Source organism: Lycium barbarum, chromosome 9, assembly GCF_019175385.1.
Source record: "Lycium barbarum isolate Lr01 chromosome 9, ASM1917538v2, whole genome shotgun sequence".
NCBI classification, from domain to species: domain Eukaryota; kingdom Viridiplantae; phylum Streptophyta; class Magnoliopsida; order Solanales; family Solanaceae; genus Lycium; species Lycium barbarum.
In genome coordinates this window covers 12,719,781-12,740,204 of record NC_083345.1, presented here as the reverse complement: position 1 = coordinate 12,740,204, position 20,424 = coordinate 12,719,781, and the positions used below count along the sequence as shown (strand labels likewise).

At 36.5% G+C, this 20,424-nt stretch overlaps 1 pseudogene; it reads right to left on the bottom strand.

The window, feature by feature from the left end:
• Nucleotides 1–8,995: 8,995 nt before the first annotated feature.
• Nucleotides 8,996–17,929, bottom strand: LOC132611657 (SNF2 domain-containing protein CLASSY 4-like; annotated as a pseudogene).
• Nucleotides 17,930–20,424: the final 2,495 nt, after the last annotated feature.

The window sequence follows — 20,424 nt, the reverse complement described above, 5'->3', positions numbered from 1 at the left end:
TTTTGTATAGTATATTGGTGGCCTTGTCGGCCTTATTTTGAGATCTTGATACTTTACTATTATCCTTGCCGGCTTTATGATATACGTTATGTCGTGGCGACCTTGTCGGTCCGCATATGAACCTATGTGCTGAATGATCGGATATTCCTGTGTTGGGCCTTTTCTGCGTGCAGGTGTTCTTTGAGTTTTGGTTTATAATGTTCAAAGTAACGGATAAGTCAGGTGGTTTCCGGCCTACAGGTCGGAGCCCGTCATACTCCTGGTAGGGTGTGACACTATATTACCAGTTTCTGAGGTCATCCTTAAGGGGGAAATAATAAGTTAAACTCTAAGAAGATAAAGGCATGGAATATTTGTGAAACGTAAGAAGGATACATAAAGGTCAAAGGAGTAAGAATTTCTGACATGCTAAAAGTGGATAAAAAATAAGATAGGATCAAAAGTGGATAAAGGTATGCGGTAAGTACTAGGTAAACGGGCATATAAGGGTGTAAACGACGGAGGTAACGAGGACGATAAAGTATGAAGAACTAGTGGACAGATAAGTGATAAGAAAAAGGAATGACCGTGAGTACGAGCATAAATTTTAGCCACAAGAGAAGGAGAATAATATGCAAGAATTGATTGGGCAAGAAATTCAGCGAACTCGAGAATACACCCGTTGATAGTAAAACAACAGTAATCAAGCAATACCAAAGAAATTGTGAAACCATGAATATAGAGTCTATATGTACGTGAGGTCGATGATCTAGTAATTGCACGAGGAAGAACTTTATATGTTAAGAAGAAACCATGTTATTGCTCGTATAAATGAACCAAGGAATCCAAGAAAGATCAATCGTCAGAGATTGAGACGCACTCCAGTGTGTCGAATATTACTGCAGTAAGACTGGGAATGCCAAAGATTCAGTGTAAGAAAATCCAAAAGGGTGAAGGAAAATATTAACTAGTTGATCAGAATCAATCAGTGCCGGCACAACTAAACGATATGCAGACAAGAGATAGAGGAACATTCCAGCAAAAGAGCTCTAAATACAACTTTCAATCAACTGAGAAATAAATGGTAGAGCTCAGAGGGGTAAAAAGGAAGGAAAACTAAATATCAAGTTGATCGATATTCATATGAATGATGAGGTTAATGGATAAGTTCTCAGAAATCGCCAGCATAATATGAGGAAAGATTGAATGGACCATAAGTATAAAGTTTAAACCCCATAATGAATAGGAGAGGATTGTCACTTCAACAAATTGACATAGCGACATAAGTCAGCAAATTATGGTTACGGTTTATTAACTTAAGGTGTATTGCCTCCAAGGAACTGCGAGGAAGATCATAAGTTGCATAGTTCGAATAAGTTCGGTTCTTAATACGTGAGTAAGACTGCAAGTAAGTAAAGTAAATACCAGCAGATACAGGTGAGAATATTGACATCAACGTCAAAATGAGTTCTACTTCAACATTCGAGGACGAATGTTCCTAAGGGGGGAAGGATGTTACACCTCGTACTTTCAGAGAAGCACTTATCAAATTTTAATGTAAGTATGTTGAACTATGGATAAGTAAAATAACCTTGGAATATAAGGAGCGGAGTATTATTCAGTATATTCTAGGAGTAAAGGATTCACATAAGGAATACCGGGAGGTCCCATAAGGAAATGGGTTGAAGAAGTTGAGTTAGTATGACTTTGGAGAAAGATGAGCGTTACTTTGAACGACAGAGTATGAACCAACTTGGGAAAAGAATATCTTCTAGCATATGAAGAGTTTTAAATAAAATCAACCTGCTAAGTTGAAGTTCATGAAGTCTAGTTTGCAACGCAACAAATCGCTCGTCGATAAGACATCGGAGTAAAGAGTTATGGACGTTACAAGTCTGGCCGATAGTCCAGAGGTTTGGTCAGTGTGAACGCGCCACCACTAGGTGCGAACGCGCATAAGGGCGTCATACAACCCAGTGCGTCCACGCTACTTCCCAGCGCAATCGCGCAGGGTTAATTTTAAGTCGGTAGTAACTGACCTTCAACTTCAATATAAGACCAAAATTGAGTCTTAGGGCCTCATTTCTCCACTCATCTTTACCAAAAACCATCTAAGAGACCCAAGAAATATTGAAGGATCATTTTGTGAGTGGATTAAAGTAACAGGACTATATACGAGGCTCGAGAAGCGTATAGGGTTTTGTAGTTCTTGTTCTAAACATCAAATATTGACGAGAAGAAGGAATCTATCGAAGATAAATAAGATTCCAAGCTCTTCCAAACTTTATTGAGGTAAGGATATTCTTTACTATTGATATTATGAATCGTATTATGGAGATTTAGTTGCTAAAGCCTCGTAAAGTCGATTGATTGGTTGAGAAATTGGGTAAACATCGTGTGGGATGTTTTATTGAGTATATTGGTATTGATGATGATGTTGTTGATATTAGTGTTGTTATTACTGTTGTTTTGTTAGTATTGTGATTTCGGGCTAGGGATATAAACAGAAGAGATGCCCGAATTTTGACAGATTATAAGAGGATTTAATTTGAAGACTTAAGACAAGGGTATGACGATGAGCCTAACAATAGTATGAATGATTTTTATATGTAGATTACAAAACTACGAATGATCTTATGTAGATTGCAAGACGGGAAGTAGGTTAGAAAGTCGAGAAGTAAGCTCCAAGTATGTTAAGGTTGTTCCTTCATTTCTTGGCATGATTCCATATATGGTAAGAGCGTAATGAACCTTCTGACTAGAGATTCATCAAAGTAGAGCTTGTCATATGGTTGCGTAGCTTTCGAGTGTTATGTTAATCTTTCTGAGGGGCCATATCCCCTCCCTACGTCCATTAGCTCATAGAGAGACAGAAGAGGCATGTTACAATATCAGTATTTTTCAGCATATGCATGATATACTGCATGATATACATATATTTTCTTTAGCCTGGACACTTGGTTAGTGAGATATTTTCTTTAGCCTGACCAATTGGTCAGTGAGACATATATGCTTGGCCTACTTGGTCAGTGAGACATTTTATTTAGCCTGGCCACTTGGTTAGTGAGACAGATAGGCCTGGCCTACGGGTCAATGCGACATTTTATTTAGCCTGGCCACTTGGTCAGTGAGACATTATTATTTTGCCTCGCCGACGGGTCAGTGAGATTTTACATTTTCCTGATCACTTGGTCAGTGAGATATGATACTATTGTATTGCATTTCATTTGAGACAGATCATAGGGATATTCTGGGAATTCTTTGGCCTCCAGATTGTATTATTTTCAGTTGAGTTTTAGTTATCGTTTGCCTTACATATTCGGTACATTGTTTCGTATTGACGTCCCTTTTGCCGGGGGGCACTGCGTTCATGCCCGCAGGTTCAGGTAGCCATACAGGCGATCCAGCTCAGTAGGTCTTCCACCCAGCTGCAGTCAGTGCGCTCCACTTGGTTCGAAGCTGCAGTCCTTTCTGGTATGCTATTTTGACATATATATATATATATATATATGGGTATTACGGGGCCTTGTCCCGTCCTTTCTATAGCTCATGCTCCAAAGAGGTCTGTATATAGTTGTGTGTAGTTGGGATGTCATGTAGCCTTGCCGGCTCTTATTTTTGTTGTACAACATATATAGCGGCCTAGTTGGCTTGCATTGTTATCCTCAGCACGTATATATATATATATATATATGCTGGTTGTGAGTTCTCGATGCAGATTCTATTGTGTTAATCTTACAGAAGTTAGTATAGCTCAGTTATAAACTATGTATGGGCCACCCCGTTGATCAGTGATATCCAGGTACGAGTTTAGGGGTGCTTGGTCAGTAGAGGTCGGGCACTCGTCACGACTCATCAGCCTGGGTTGTGACAAATAATATCTATAAGATTGTTGATTTTGTTCTAACTAGTTTGGTTGTTGAAGTTTTCCATAATTTTCATATTGTAAAAATCTCTGCTCGCTGTCCAAAATTCTCCAGCTACTGCACAAAATCGGGTATAAAAACTTTGTGCCTTCCTATGGTTCCATCGAATATAAAACCTGCTTCTTTGGATATTGTTTAACCATATCAAATTGGAGATAAGACATGGGTTGAGTTAAATTAAATGAGTTTCTATGAGTAAATACGTTTATTATTAAAAAAAAAAGAATTTAATGTGATATGGCATGCCACTTAGAAGAGAGTGAGAGTTTTGTAGTGTTTAGTATATTCTAAAGAAAATAGTGATATTGTAATCCTAAAAGAAACAAGAGTGATTTTAGGAGGCAATTCCTAAAACATGGGTGACCATTTAGGAAATTAACTGCACGAAAACGTGATTGGCCTAACCATTTAAATTTGAGTGGGTTATTGATCTGCATATTTATTAGTTCAGCTCGTTTTGATTCGTCTGATTCAGCTCATTTAAAATCTTGGCTAATATATAGCGCAAATTGACCCATATAAAACTTGTCCAAATATTTTTAACATGACTTCTTTTTTGTTTGATGTACCATGTAGTAAAGAAAAAATTATTTTATTAGGTACCTAAACAAATCATAAAAAGTAAACAAAGAATTAATACTTAGTAAGAATTGGGCAGGTTAGGTGATGACCTATTTCTTAACCGATATCTGTCAAACTCATTTCAACCCAAATAACTTGACACGTCCATTTATTAGCACAATCCATTTTTACTTTAATGCACTTGGTACTATGAGCTAATCAGTTAAAGGTGCATTGAACATGGTTATTGTCTGAATAAGTTATATTTATAAGGATTAATACATAAACAATCTCTTAAATTTGCTAGCAAATTTCATTTAGACACTCGAACTTAGCAGTTTCAATTGAGCACCTGAATATGTGATGAAGTCTTTCCATTGGACATGAACAATTCAAATTTTGGAAAAACGTTTGCGTGTGTGCTCAAGAGTCTATTAGGTAACTAAATTAACCACGTAAAATATATCATCTCTTTTAATTATACGCATCAACCTCAATTAGAAAACGTATGAGTTTTACGACTTATTAAGACGAATGCGTATAGTTAAAGCATATGACATATGTTATGTGGTCAACTTAACTACCTAATAAACGCTTGCAAACAAGTGTAAAAAAATTCCAAAATTCAAACCGAAAGTATCCAATTGAAACACCTTATCATGAGTTCATGTGCTTAATTAAAACAAGTTGTATTTCGAGTATCTAGATAAACTTTAATGACAAGTTTAAAGAATTGTCTATGTATTAAGCCTATTTATAATCATACAAGCCCGCATGCATAGACAGATTATTGTTGGACAGAAAGGAATTTTCACAAAAATGGGAGACAATGAATACTTATAAGTAAGTGAAAGGATGATTTAGCACCTTTTGATAATGATGCATCGAGAATGGTTTGTTTGGTTTATTTTCAATCATGTTATGTTGAGTGAAAGGAAGATGTAACATCATTTTCTTCCAAAGTGGCTCTGTCAAAAAAGAAAATTAAAGGGCTCTCAAAAGGACACTATTACTTTCACTTTTTCTAACTATTTATTGGAGATGACAAAAGGTTGTTTTTGTTGGGGACCATTGGGCCACGAGAAAGAACAGGTTGTTCTTATATTATAAGCTCAATTTTATTACTTCTGTAGCATGCAACAAAATATTCCTAAATTTTTTGGTTGAAGTGATACATTGATAATAAGATATTCAATGTGTTTTGCTTTGAGTAAAGCTTTTGATAGAGGGTCATATATAAATGTCTTATTTATTTACTTTACCTTCTTGGGTGTTGAATGGCAGAGATGAGATCAAGTTACTTGAGTAAATGATCTTCTATGACCCGTTATAATTTGAATCGAAAAAAATTAATAATCCTAAAAAGATTTTATATGTTTTATATCTCACTATTATATTTTACTTATATCCCGTCAAAGCGGTCATATAACTAAAAGGACATTTGTATATTTATAAGCTCAATTTTATTACTTGTATATATTTTCTGTAGCATGCAACAAAATATTCCTAAGCTTGTGGAACTCATTTGCTGTAGAGTTTATGCAGTGTTCTAAGATGAGAAAGTAAGTTCGATACGACATAAAGGCAAACTTGTTTAACTTATCTTGGTAATAAAAACAGGTGTGCAAAGGACAAGTCATAGACATTGTTAATTACGAGAAATGAAGCCTTTTTATTACTTTCCCTTGTTTTAAATTATGTGAAGATCCTTATTTAAAAAAAAAAAGTGAAGTTATTTAAATAGACACAAATAACATAAAGGTTATTGAGATAGTTCTTGTTATCAGGAGATGAAATGCAAATTCAGATACTTATTTCCATACTCAGTAGTCAGTACTACTTATACTTTTTTCATTTTGAAAAGTTTATCTTAACAACCCACCAACCGAAATTATAACTGCAAATTACTTAATTATTACATAAAAAGTCGAGAAACATTACCAAGTGGATCATATTGCATGGAGAAAGTGCACATTGATATGTCTGAATTTATTTATGACAATGTTTATTTGTTCCAATTCAGGTTGGCAAAAAAGTAATTATCAGTTTTTCTCTTTTACTAACACTGTATGTTATTAGTAAACATTATTTAAGATTTATTTTATTATATATATAAAGCTTACTCATAACTCATAAGGCTTGTAAACATGACACCCTCTATGTGTGTGTGTGTTTTAACACCCCCAAAAAAAAAAAAAAAAAGAGTCGAAATCTTCTCTTAATTTTATTTCTCACAGAACAATATCTAAGATATATGGTTCTCTTATTGGTTTGAGCCTTTGGGGTGGAAGCACAGGCGAAATCAGAATTTAAAGTTTATGAATTCTTAATTTTTATTTTTTTATTTTAAGTTATTGGATTCTAGCTTATTAATTTATACATATGCAATAGCTTACCGAGGACATGACCTTAGATAGGAGGGTTTGGAGGACCCAGATTAGGGTAAAAGGCTAGTAGATAGTCTCGTTATCCTTTCTTATTAGTAGTCGCATTATCGCAGTATAATTTCTTGTGCTCTGATTTATGCTATTATCTGTTATTTCCTGTGCTTTGATTATCCTATGTTATCTGTGTCGCTTGCGTTATTTCATTTTCATATCGCTTTGAATCTCTTAGCCTTATCTGACCTCTTTTTATGCTTTTTATTGAGCCGAGGGTCTTTCGGAAACAACCGTCCTACTTTGGCAGGAGTAAGGTCTGCGTACACTCTACCCTCCCCAGACCCCACGTTGTGGGATTTCACTGGGTTGTTGTTGTTGTTGCAATAGGTTTTCAAGACAATATAGTTTGAACTAAAATAATAATTTATACATATTCAATAGATAACCAATACTATATATAGAGAGTTTGAACTAAAACTACTGGTCGCAGCCGAACCCAATAGAAACAATGTTTAAAGTTCAATATGTCATTCAGAACATACAATCAACGCGTTATGATCAATATAACTTTTTGATTTGTATGACTATCAATATAAATCTTTGAAATATTAGACTAGAACACTTTATCATGCTAATTTCTTGCAATTTTACTTCATTAATTAATAGAGCTTTTAGAGGAGAAAAATGGAAATGAAGGTTAAATGATCATGAGTTAGACTTAGTTTTAACATTACACATAAAGCTCTAACAACCTCAGCTTGTTTGAATTGACCCCAAAAAATATAGGTGGACAAGGGGAAAAGGTGTGGGAATTCATGATTCATTGTCCCTTTTAAATTTTTGGCATTTTCTTGGTTAAGGCATAAAGATAGGTAAATAATGTGTTCATCATTATTTTCATTTGTCTAGCGTACTCGTCATATTATGGTCTTAAAAGTGAAAGTGATAAAGTTTTGATTTGACCATCTTCGACCTCCTTATTCAAAAAGTTTATTGAAAGATTGGCTACCCACCATTGAATACAAAGAATATGCCCTTCTTTCTTTGAAAAGTTCACAATAGTGGAGCCAACAGAGGTAAATCTAGGAACTACTACAGTATTATCATCCTTCAAAACTACTGGATAAGAAGAATTTGGCAAGAAAATTAGAGGTAAATAGAAAAAGAAAAAAAAAAGGAGGAAGTTACAAAGGATCAAACTTTGATCATCAAAGTACGCAAGATTTTTTGTTAAACATTCAAAAAGTTTCCAAGACCTCTTGTTTCTTTTTTGGTTGGGCTTGACTGCTGGATTTGGATTTCGACTCATTATGTGACTGTTCAAACATAACTATCCTTTTCTTTGATAAATCCATTTATTGGGCTTAAGGGCTTTTGTACAGGCCCAAAGCCTTTGACCACTCTCTGTGAGCGACTGAGGCACCGTGGAGAAATTCTAAATGTGAGACGCCCGCCTCAGATACAGGAAAAAATGAAAATAGGGTACGTAAAATGATACTCCATAAATTACATAAAATGTGAAAACTATTACACCTGACATTTTCAGCTTATGCTAAGAACCCTTGCTAGTGTAGCGAATGTGGATACTAATTAAAATTATGTGGGGATACTATGAATGATGAGGTCTTGCTAGAAATCAAAAGACTTTTGTTACTTTCCATGTTTTTTTAAAAAACAATTCACGTCTCAAATATGATGTTACATCAGAAATATCATTAAAAAGCTTTAATTAAGAAATATTCTAAGCAATAGATCAAAAGACTAAATAAATAATTTCTTCATGAATATTACGTTATTTAATGCGTAAATTCAAAATGATATTAGGGCATATTAAATGGAGTATCAATTTTCCCACAAAGCCCAATAAGATTGGAAGATCATTACACATTGAGAATAAAGTTCAAGGCATATTCACGGGCGAAAAAAAAAAAACAGAATAACCAGTTTATATACTCAATCCATGACTTTTTTTCTAATTAATTTCATAGAACTTCAAATCATGATCATGCTACAGTTTCATGATACTAAGGAGTTCTCTCCCAAATCGTGGGTTCACTTTCAATATATTCCATTGGTTCACTTACTACATATCTTGTTGGTTCACTTGCAATATATTCCATTGGTTCACTTACTACGTATCTTGTTGGTTCACTTGCAGTATATTCCCTTTGGTTCACTTACTACGTATCTTGTTGGTCCACTTGCAGTATATTCCATTGGTTCACTTACTACATATCTTGTTGGTTCACTTGCAATATGTCTAATTGATAGAGTATTATCCCATTTGAACATCACACATTTATCTGCAGACAACATGCATAGTCCATCTTCACGTATTTTCCAGTTACATGTTACATCAGTAGTGTGACAAATATTAGTGGCATTCAAGTTAAACAACTCGAAAACTCCATGTTTCTCCCCTAATTTCAAGTCACAAGAAAGTGTGTTATTTCTTCCAGAATCAATGGATTCATAGAATTGATTAGTCAATCCTGGTTTAATCGAGAAATTACCGCGATCCTCTCCATGTACGTAGCATCTTGCTTCTACTAAACTTGGAACTTCATTATACAGGAACACAGCAAAAACATTTGGGGAGCTTTGTGAGTTAGTAACTGATAAAAAACTAAGTAGGAAGAGGCAAAGGACAAAATAATGATGATGTGATGAGGAAGACATGGTGATTTTTGTGAAATAGCTTTCTTGTTGTTATGCTTATTGTGGTTAATGAAGGCCACAATTTATAGTGATTTATTTACGTGTGAGATATGGTTTACATTAACTTCTTCATTAATGAGATCAACAGTGATAGGATAACATCTCTTTTATTGAAACTGTTTGCCATTTGGTCTTCTAGATGTACGCTCAGCACTGTAATTAATTTTTTTTTTAAAACAATTGGCGTATTTTAACCTATATATTCTGATAAATTACATGTCTTATTTTTTAGGCCAATTACTAATCTCACTTATTATAGAGGCAATTACTTGTAATATCTTTTAGGTGACTGTCAACGTTTAGAAGTTAAACTCTAAAATAAAAGAATAATTCTACGCCTTCTATTTCAAAAATATGTATCCTAGTTACTATTTGCATAGTCAAATGATGCTTCCTTTAATCATAATTTTTGTAATACTTTTAGGGGTAAGGTATGCGTATGCCCCAGCCTTCTCAGACCATTTTTGTGGGACCATATTGGTATGTTTTTGTACTTTTTATGTAGTTTATAAATGTGAGAATTTTATTGCAAAAGTATTAAAGATTGTATATCCAAATATACATAAAAAATTACTTAGTTTTACCCTTTTAATGCGAATCGGGACACATAAATTGAAACGCAGAGAGTAATACACTAGTTATGCAAGGAGAACGAGTAGAAGTTTACGTTATCTTGTTCGGTTTAAACAAAGCCTAACAGGAAGGAAATTAATTAATTTTCCAAATCAACAATGTTTCACATTGGTATGCATTTTGTTTTAACACGAAATAAGCACTTAGCAGGAGTTTTTCTTCAATTAACAATCAAACATAAATGATATATATGTGAACATATATATACAAAGATTTGGTAGTTGAACTTTTTGTAAGTATTAGTACTATACTATTTTAGGCTAAAAAACTTACTGCAGATGAAATACTATACTATACTAGGCTAGTCCATTTAATTCGTTGCATTTGCGTTTGGGTTAGAAAGCTTCCATTTCTTAGTTTTGTTATGGTGGACCCAAGCATCTTCATTATACAACCACTTTTCAAGAAGATAAATAAGGAGTAGTTAGCGTTTGTAAGTAATTTTTTGAAGAATAGGAGTAAGCAGTGAAGAATTGGCAAAAGGGACTCCTTAAGTCTCATTATATAGGCAAACTATCCTCTGATTTCCTTTTTTCTTTATGTTCAGCTTAAGAAAATGACCAACTGCCTTTTAGGATCCATTAAATGCTCCTCAGTGTTCATTTTATAATTTTAAAGGGTTTGGGGCAACATTTCAAATTTATTAAAATATAGTTAATTTGTCCCTTTCTCGATCTTTTCTCATTTTTCTGTCTAGTCGATCACCATTTCTGCCCTTGTTTCTCTCACTCTCTCCAATCGTTACTCGATCTCAAGTTTTTCTTGTAGCTTGCTTGTATGTTGCAACCACTGCAAATATATAAAAACTTAATATTTAGTCCTACAATGATTAAGAAATTTAAAAAAGTAACTTCAACATCCAAAATACAATAATGCCAATATTAACCAACTCCTCAAAGTTGAGATTAAAAAAAAAAACAATTTTTTCGTCAAGATAACTTACCACCTCACTATTTAAGCACATGATTTCTCCCATGAAGTGATAACCCCTTGCTTCGCATAGCGGGTTTTAATAACTTTGGGAGAGGTGGAGAGGCAGATGATTTTTAAAAAAGTTCCAATTGAGAATTAATTAATCAATCAATCAAAAAAAATTACCAAATAAAATAAATTTCATTATCTCAATACTCAACTTGGCATATGTTTCTCTATTTTTACCTTTTTTATACTTACGATGCTTCTTACTGATATTACAAGAACTGATTCAAATTTAACCTTTCATTTTGGAGAAAAAGTACTTGCATTTGTATGAAAGAAAAGAAAATCTTATATAAGTGAAGGTGGTATTTTGTGCTTGGATTGAGGTTCTTGGTCCCATGCAAAACTTAAGGAGATAATGGTGTCCCTCGTTTTACTGTTCTGAGGAGGTAAATGATACTTACACAGAGTTACACTGTGTTAGAATACTTGCACTGTGATGGTACATAAAAATCATATGCATCAGACTGTATCGACTTATCATGTTCAACTGAAAATTAAGGTGAAAGTGTATACTAACTATGATTAAGTGATAAAAGTTTATGTGCAATACATGTCGTGACTCTTATTAGTTTAGTGTAAACACAGGCAAGTATTTTCCAATCAAACTCCTCAACTAAAGGGACCATGCATATGAATCGGAGACCGCTGGGAAGTGCCAAACAATTCTTACCAAAGCATCAAAGACAATACCGATATTTGGACGTTCATCACTCTCAGGATGCACACATGATTTCATAAGTAGTGTAAGTTTAGCGCCAGTGTCAGCATCTATCTCAAAGGCTTCATTAACAAGGGAGCTTCGATTTGCCTTTGCAATGTACGAATCTGGATGACTCGCACGCATCCACTTGCGGCCCTTGCTGCAGGTTATCAACTCGAGAAGTAGAATACCAAGTTCAAAAGCATATGCTTTTTCCACACGATAGTCCTCTGCAAAATAGCAACAAAATTGGTCTCATCTTCACTCATGGCAATGACATTATTTGTTACACTTTCAATAAGTCAAAAAACAAGGTCATAACATGTAAAGAGATGGTTGTGAACCTAATATGCTATTTGACGTGTATAATTTTTAACTTCAATATGGAACAGCCTCCCTACCTAAGGTGGGGGTAAGGTCTGCGTACACTCTACCCTCCCCAGACTCCACGTTGTGGGATTCACTGGGTATGTTGTTGTTGTTGTTGTATGGAACTCACTTCTGCTTCCTATAGTATATTCTGTCCAAGAAGTTATTGTCAGGATCGGATCCATTGTCAAAGTTCGCTCCCCAAATACAGCTGCCCTTCAGTCGGCTTAACATAAGCTACATCCTAACAGTTCACATATGTGATGCTTGTAAATATATCATGACATGAAAATATCCAGCAAAACGAGCCCCCCCCCAGAATACACACACACAAAAAAATAAAAAAATAAAAAATACTCCTAAAGCTTGAACTAGAGATTCAAGCTACTAGAAACTAATAGCTTAAAGAAAAGATTGCATTTTCAGTATCTGCTATGAATTTTTTGTCGAAACCTCAGATTTGAGTTAGCGGTACTGTGTCAGTGGAAGGCAGCAGGTACATGGTGGAATAGTCGAGGTGCTCAAACTGGCCTAGACACTACTGGTATAAAAAAATAGTACTAACAAAACAGAATGGACAGAGAGGATATGGATGTCCTACTTCAACCAGTTTAGGAATCAGTCCAGTTGATCAGACCTTGCATTCATTTATATTTGTACAATGCATCAAAGTTACACTCCGTCAAGTGTTTGTGTTTTCGAGTTTATCTTCATGATCACATTCTTGTATTCCCCTATACAAGGCAATCTCGTATCTTTTCCCCTGAATTATATATAATTTTCCTTAACATAATATTACTCCTGGCTTGTAACTTCAATTTAGTACAATTATTGTTTTTAACACACAAAATGAGGAAGGAACTCTAAGAAAAACAATAATTTCCAGAAGTTTCACACATAATAGAAAATTTACAACATTTTAAGTAAATCATGAGTTAGGACAGAACTAGCACAAACATAAACTCAACTGTAAAAAGCATATATGTAAAGCATGTGACCTTTATGCTGTGAAAAACCCAAACTCACCAGTTGGCCACATTTGAAACTTACTGAGTTAAAATGTTTTAAGCACTCTACAGATCTCACAGTAAATTGCAGAGCACAGCTCCTTAGATAAGGTATTCCTTCAGAAACTTAGAACTGTAACTAATACCATCCTTTGACCATTTCAGTGACAGTTAAAATTAGCAACTTTTGACTTCATTTCTATTTCTATAATCCCATGTTTTGACAGTAACCTCCCGCATCCCTTCACTGTCATCTATAAACCCCCGGATGTTCCAATTCATCATGGTTCAAGTTTTTGGCATCACCACATTCAAACCTTGAAACGGAGCCCTGCATATTTCATTCACATTAGCTTACCTGCTAACAGGAAAGATGTCGAACAAACTGAAAATATGAATGTCCAGTAAAGGATGATTAGAAGGATCATAGAAGATGGACGGCTAATCTTTCTTATTGAACTCCTTAATTTTCATGAAATTAACTAGAAGAGGAGAAAAGAATGAGCTTAATATATATATATATATATATATATATATATATATATATATATATATATATATTAATAATTTGGTTAAGTATGTTCTCCAGTTAATAATAGTAATACAGATTAACTAGTTTGCTTATTGACAAAGCAACTAGTTACTAATGAAGTTTCCGGATGTCCTGGTAACGTGGAAATAATTACAGTAGTTCTTGTGAATACATCATTTAACCTCTTCAGAAAAAATGCTGACTGATGGTATGGTAGTGTACCTGTCATGAAGCACCTCACAGAAGGATTGGCTTCATTCGCGGCCCAAAAAAAGCTCCAAATGATCTAAAGAGATAAAGGATTTGAGATATTTTTCAGAGACATGCAGTTAACAAGATACAGTAGACACGTTCCCAAAACTAACCTAACTGCTCGGTTCTGAAGGTTGGTTACAAGAGTTAAAGCATGCCGTAGGAACCACACGGGGTGCATGAAATAGTTTTTCAAACATATGACGGAGGCTCTCATGCTGAACCATGGCATCTAGTATGTTATCCCCCGACACAGAATTCGTCTTGCAAGGAGTCACTTCATTCCTAGACAAGAGTATATTCTAATGATACTTTTTTCTCGTCTGCTGTTCGATCTTGTCAACCTCCCATTTTGATGTCACCGGACAGTAAACATGTACAAATTTAGTCTGACCATTCCTGTAGGCTCGACTGATGGCTTGTTGTTCTACTGAGGGATTCCAGAGAACGTCAAGCAAAACCACTCTTGAGGCCCCTATAAGACTAATTCCTTCTGAGCAGGCTTTTATTGATGCAAGGAGGACTTTCGCATCACTCTTCGGGTCATTAAGAGAGTTTATCGATATCTGCCGCTGCTTTACATCAAGTTTCCCATTCATATAGAGAATCTCTCGCCCTTATGTCCAGCCAAAGAGAGAATTAAGTTGCTCCTTTATCATGTTTAGAGGAGCAAGTAACTGGCTGAATATTATAGCCCTCTCCTTCAACCCACCACAGAGCTTGATTAGTTCAACCACAAATTTCATTTTTACTCTAGTATAAGGATCCAAGTGACATTCTTTTTCTTTTAGCTGACTTTCTAAGTCAGAGAAAGTCAGAGAACTCATTCCTCTTCGCTACTAATGATGGACGAACGGATATCAGAGACAACAAATTTTGTTCGTAAAAAGAGCCTGGATGTTCTGGAATTCTCTTAAGCAATTCCTTCTGTAAATCTGTGGGCTTCAAGTGTATCACAGTGTCCCTTATACACGGAAGGCTGTCCTTCTTTACATTTTCACTACATTTATGGACTAGTGGTGCAATCATATCCCTAAGCTCTTCCAATGCTCGGACATTCTTGTCAATGCAACTGCTAAGAGAAGTCCATTTCTGCTCAAACTCTGCAGCAAACTTTGGCCTAACAACGCAGAAGGTGTTGTACAACTCTTTGATGTTATTCTGGAAGGGAGTTCCAGACAGAAGTATACGTTTCTCCATTTCAACTTTGTTCAAAGCTTTCCACACCAGGCTTTGCTCATTCCGAGCAGTGTGTCCTTCAAGAACCAGAAGACCAGGTAGCTTTAGAAGTATTTCTCTGATCTCTTTGGCATAAGTGCAGTCTCCATCTTCTCCCGTGAGTAACCTGAAAAATCCATAGCTGATTCCCAAAATACTCGTACTCTTAGCCCAGGATCTCAGCTTCACCATACGTATATGGTGTGCATTTTTTCTTCCTGTACGGGATAAACAGTGGAAGATATGAACAGTAGCTTCATCTTCCTTGAAAGAGAAATCCTTGCTGTTCAAGTTATGGAAGGGAATGTCCGCCTCCCATTTCTGGAACTCTGCTTCCCAGTAAAGAAGCAAATTGGACGGAGCTATGATTACAGGCCGACACTTTGGAAACTGCTTCAGATATGCCTGAAGAAATACTATGGTCAGACGGGTTTTTCCGGTGCCAGGTGGATGTGAGATTATGCATCCTCCCCTACTACCCGACACAGGCTCTCTCAGCTTCTCAAGAGTTATATCTCCAGCATTGTTTTGCCACATGAATTCAAAGCCTCCACGTTGATGAGGATACATTGTCGCTTTGGCACTTAGGGGAACTAAATCCCACACAGTACCTTCCCCATAAATAGCAGGATCGTGGATGGCGGAAGAGTCATAAAACCTGAAGCCGTCAACATCCAAGAGCAATGGTGACTCTCCGAAATACTTCCTTTCATGCCTCCCTCGGTTTCTCTGAGCCTGCAGATGACAGAAGTTCAAGATAAACTTACGAGTGAATTAAAAAAATGGAGAACAAATTTTATAAAAGCAAATATAAGGATGGCAAAAGAACATATAACCAGGGCCATGAAGAATTAATATAGTTTTAAGGACTAAGAAACCTCACAAACTAATTGACTGAACTAACTACATTACTGCTGTAAATTTTTAGCATGTCCATTTAATTGAAAGAGAAAACATTAGGCCGTAGTAAACTGTCAAAAGTTCTCATACAAGCACTTAATACAAATAACCGAAGCATAGAACGAGCTGCATTGCCTTTATTCTTATCATGCACTATGTCAAGCACACTTCAGTTCTCAAGTATCCTAACCGCTACAAAACATCAGTACCTCCAGCTTGGCATGGAAAAGCTATAGAAAAAACTGCCATGAATTTAGATTTAGTAGAACATGTGTGCAGCTGGAAAAAATAAAAAGTTTAGCATGCATAACTCGTAAATTGTGTTCCTAATTGAAAAGAAAAGTGCTAGACAGGACAAAACTCGTATACTTACAAAAGCAGGGAAGATGTACTTGCTCTCCAAATGCACTTGTGAACAAATTTTACAGATGAGTCCAATTTCTTCATCTAGAACAAGATGGTGGTTCCCCATCTGACAGCCACCTGATTTTTCACTCTGCATCGGTAAAACAGATGAATTTGTAAAGCCAATTTATGATTGCAAGATACCCATGTCCATTTCAGCAAAAAGATGTTCAATTTCCTTTTCCCATTCTTCTTTCTCCGGGGGTTGAGGTTCCTCATCTTCAAACCTGAACACTAAAGGAAGTGTTTCTTTGACAGGAACCTATTCCTTCTCTTCTGAAGAATTAAGTTTATCAGAATCATCATCATTTATTATAGAATCAACAACAACCTTCAGAAATTCAGAATCTTTAAGAATCGTATTCCGAGTCCTTCTCTACTGTTTAACAGCATCTTTTTGAACAGCATTTTGCACTGAGTCATCTGCCTTGCAGTCCTCTTCAGACAAGTTTTAGGCTCCTCCTCATCACTAAGAAGAATCGGGCTACTACAATCTCCACGGCTTAACTTCTTTCTGGACTTAGAAAGTGAGCGTGAACGAAGGTAATATGCTCGTCCTTTGTTGTGCTTTTCACCTTCAACAACAAGCTCAGGTGCCACCCCACCATTTGACTCCTTTTTTCCTTCTTCATTGTTTTCTTGATCTGCAGCACAACTCACATCATCATCTAAATCACTTCTTATATCATCAGATTGGCTAGAACTTGATGATTCCTTCAACCAGAAATCCTTGTCTTCTGGGTCATCATTATCATCATCTCTTGAAGCTTCAGATTCCGACTCAAAAGATTCAGTTGTATCAATAAACTCTTGTGATTCCTCCTCTGATATCCGCTGCCTAGTGACATCAATCAGCTCCTCTGATTCCCGCGACCCCTCACTAGACCCCGCTGTCCTACACATGCTTGAGGTAGATGAAACAACCTCATCTGCTGCTGCATTCAACATTGGACTCCCTAACCCAACAGACCCCACATTGGACCAAGATCCTGAGCCTGCAACAGCCTCCTCCCCAACATCAGGATCACTCTCCTCCTCCTCTGAATCATCACCATCAGAATCAGAATCAGATTTTCCATCGATGATACACCGTTTAGTGATGGACTCACAAGTTCCTGGACCGAACTTTCTCTTCCCATTGTCCATCGATTTTTTTTCCTTTGTCCAAATTTCTTACCATACTACCCTCTTCTGACCATTTTCCCATTCTTCTCTTCCCATTGTCCGCCAATTTTTTCCCCTTGTCCAAACTTCTTACCATACTACCATCTTCTGACGATTTTTCCATTTTTCGCTTCTCATTGTCCACCCTTTTCTTTACTTTGTCCAAATTTCTTACCATTTTTCTCTTATCACCTCCACAAGCTGTGTTTCCTTTAGGAAGTGTTACAGCTACACTAGAAGATTCTCTTATATCACCACAAGCTGTGTTTTTTTCTTCCACATTTTTTCTTTTCCTCCCACAACTCACATCCTCTCCAATATTCACAGAACAAGTACTAGAAGACTTAGTAGGATTATCACTTTGACTCGACCTTTTCCTTTTCCCAATCAACTCATTCCAATAATTAAGTTTTTGTTGTCTGATCCTGATCATCTTCCAGAATAATAAGCACCTGAGTCACAATACACAATTTTCTTGATCAAAATGCACTAACACAATTTATATAGTCAATTAGACTTTGAAACTAAATTGAAGGGTACAGTGATGCAAATTGGATCACCGGTTCAACTGAAACTAAATCCACAAGTGGATACGTTTTTACCATAGGTGGAGGAGCAGTGTCTTGGAAGTCATCCAAATAGACATGTATCACTCGCTCTACAATGGAGTTTGAGTTCATAGCTTTAGACAAAGCCGGTGAAGAAGCTGAATGGCTCCGGAATTTCTTAGAAGACATTCCATTTTGGCCCAAACCGTTGGCTCCTATATGCATACATTGCGATAGCTAAGCAGCAATAGAAAGAGCCGGGAGCGTTATGTACAACAGAAAGTCTCGTCACATACGATGAAGACATAATACCGTTAGACAACTACTCTCTAGTGGAATTATCACAATTGACTATGTTAAGTCAAGAGATAATGTGTCGGATCCACTAACTAAAGGCCTAACTAGAGAGGTGGTTGAAAGATCATCGAGGGGAATAGGACTATGGCCGAGGACAAGTTATCGTGGCGGTAACTCTACCTAGAAGACTGGAGATCCCAATATCTAGGTTCAAAGAGATCAAACAAAGTCATTCAATATTGTCACAATACTTTTTGGTCCATTCTCGTGATGAGACAATGTTCAGTACCAGGATAAAGCATTAAGGCTTTTTAATGGTTTCTAAGTTTGATACGGGGTATATCAAATAGTGTATCTATGAGATGACACATTTAGGAATCACCTATGTAAGTGTGAAGTGTAAGCCGCTTGAAGGAGAATTCTGTAAGGCCGGTTCTCTACGCACTTATGAACCAGGCAGTGTTCATGGCTGAAACGAACAAAACAATGAGAACCAAAGACGGTTAAAGGGTTAATTGTGTGACATGTGGTTGTCTAGGTATACACCAAAGCTCGACGGTTCAAAGATATCAATTCTACCGATTGATCGAGTATATCCGACATATGTTCACTACGGAAAGTTCAAAGAGAAATCTACTTATCCAGATGCGGTTAATCCTTGCTTACGAATCACACAGTTTTTTTGTCATGCATGTTTTTCATCATATCGCCATTTCCCATTCATGTGGGGGATTGTTAAAGCTAGTCAATGATTGAAGCTAGCTAAGTTGGTATGAATGAGAAATGGAGGGAAAAAGACAATGGAAGGAAAATGAAATTTAAAGCAAAGTTCCTTTGAAAAGGAGCTTTGTACCACATTGGTGGTAGAAAGGGAAAGTTATGTGCTTATATTAGAAAGCACTTCTTCTAGCTCTTTGTCACGACCCAACCCCGTAGGCCGTGACTAGTGCCCGATCTGGGCACCCGAACCCATCTATCAAATATTATCTCAAATTCTATCAACTCATTCTAGTATATGGCGGAAGCCGACAAGACTTTATTTCAAATTTAGGTAATTTCCAGAAAATTTCGGCAGAGTTTCCTTTGTTTTACGGACTATCCAATATACCCTGCACGCAGAAAATACCAACAAGAGCCACACAGGGCTAACCAAGCAATATATAAACATATGCGGACCGGCCGCCTCGGCGTATAGGATCGCCCAAACAACATATGCGGACCGGATGCCTCGGCGTATGGGATCGCCCAAACGACATGTACATACATCCATACAGAAAGACCCTAACCCACAAACATGTCCACAGACCTCTAAACAGACCGACAGAATCATATGACGGGACAGGGCCCCGCCGTACCCATGAACGAATATATACAAATGCACTAATAAATATATATACCAAAAGTATAAGCTCCGGAAAGAGAGGAGCACTCCGAATAGCAGAAAGGGTGTCTTAAACAGGTGGATCACCAGGCTGTGCGTCTGTACCTGCGGGCATGAAACGCAGCCCCCGGAGAAGGGGGTCAGTACGAAATATGTACTGAGTATGCAAAGCAGAAGGTACAGAAATAAATCTGAATAATAATCGAATCAGATATATAGAAAATAATACATATCAAAATGTTTATTTCCAAAGTATAAATTATGCATAGGGCACTGGAAAATGTGGTCGCCCGCCTGTCGATGGCGCCACAACACAGCATAACACCAGAAAGTTTCAAATCTCCGAATCCCCGTCACACATCACAACACAGCATAACGCCAAACACAGCATAACGCCAAACATAAGTGGAACCCGGCCCTAGAGCGAGGAGCACGGTGAACCATAAACACAGCATAACACCGGAATGTATCA